Here is a 1,790-nt window from a genome sequence, read left to right on the forward strand (position 1 = left end):
TCCATACTCTTCTAACCTTTTCAGAACCTTTTTGAGGTTTTCTAAATGCTCTTCATCTGTCGCTCCAGTGACAATAATGTCGTCTAAATAGCATGGCAGTGATGAAGGATCTGATCCATTGCTCTTTGCCAAATACTGGGGCAGAGGCTACCCCAAACACCAGCCTGTTGTAGATAAAGACCCTTTATTGTATTAATGGTCAGGAACACTTTAGAGTCTTCCTCTACTTCCATCTGGAGGTATGCACTTTGAAAACGCTGACCACCCGACAAACTGGCAAAATGTCGGCAGAGGATACTGTTCAGCTTAGCACAGGATTAATGGAGACCTTAAAGTCCCCAGAGCCTGACTGTACCATTTCTCTTTATTATTGGGACAACTGGGGTTGCCCAAGGACTCCAGTTATGCCGTTTGACTCCAACCTATCCAATTCCTTTTCAACCAGGGGTCGGATGGCATAGGGTACTGGGCGTGCCTTGTGGAACCGTGAGGTCGCACCACTCTTAAGTACAATTTTAGCTCTAATGTCTGAAGAGTCCCAATGCCACTCTTAAATACGGGCGGCTTTTCTTAATATCAGCTCTAGGTTCTTTTCTGTAGTCTGTTGCACAACAGGCAAAACACGGAGGCTTTTAATCTCTCTCCAGTCAACTCCCAACTTTCTTAACCACTCACGCCCCATAATGGTGCACCTCCATTTTGTATTATGTGTAAATCAAGTACCTCTTTTCTTCCATTATACTCTACTGTCACATGCAGCACTCCAATAGGCATAACCTTTTCACCTGTGTATGTTCTGAGAAGAACAGAAGAGGGTTCAGCTTCTCCTTCTTGAAATACACCTTGTAATCTTTCAGTGACATAACTGAAACAGCTGAGCCAGTGTCCAATTCCATTTTACCACCTGGCCATCTATCTTGGGGTGAGCCAGATTGCCTGCTTGTCTTTTCCACTAAGGCAACTAAACTTTGCCTTTCCATACGACAAACTCTTTGAATATGGCCCGTTTTGTGGCACTGTCTGCACTCTTCATTTTAAATCGGCACTGTGAGGGAAGATGGGAGTCGGCGTCCACAGCGATCGTTTATGTACTTGCTTTATCTTGGCTGCCGCCATTTTATTTCGCGCTGCTCGTATTCACTCCTCTTTGTAGTTCAAGTGCATCTTTAGCTGCAGTTTCCATTGAAATAGCAATTTCTACTGCTCGTTTAAATGTCAAATCTGCCTCAGTTAACAGCCTCTTCTGGATTCCCTCTTGAAGGATTCCACAAACCAAACGATCACGCAATGCATCGTTTAGCCCGTCACCAAACTGACAATATTCTGATAACTTTTTCAGTTCTGCCACATAAGCCGCAATTGTCTCTCCCTCGTTCTGATTACGCTTATGGAATCTGAAACGTTCGCGATCAGTAATGGCTTTGGTGACAAATGATCCCGCATTACACGGACTAAGTCGTTAAAACTTTTCTCAGCGGGTTTGTCTGGGGCAGTTAAACTACGGAGGAGGCCGTAAGCTTTCCCTCCCATGGCACTCAGTAGCACAGGAACGTGTTTTTCAGCTGGAATATCATTTGCAGCGAAATACTGTTGCAGCCTTTCAACATACATATTCCAATCTTCCGTGGAACTATCAAAAATATCTGCACTGCGTCGGGTCCTTGCTTTTCAGCTTACTCGGTGCGGTTCGCTGCTGTTATTCAGTGTCACAGTGCTCAAAATTAACTGCTTGATCTCGTCGCCACTGTCATGTATTAATAATACAGTTCACCTTCATTTGATAAGAACGG

The sequence above is a fragment of the Polypterus senegalus genome, chromosome 2 (assembly GCF_016835505.1).
Source record: "Polypterus senegalus isolate Bchr_013 chromosome 2, ASM1683550v1, whole genome shotgun sequence".
In the NCBI taxonomy this organism is placed as follows: Eukaryota; Metazoa; Chordata; class Cladistia; order Polypteriformes; family Polypteridae; genus Polypterus; species Polypterus senegalus.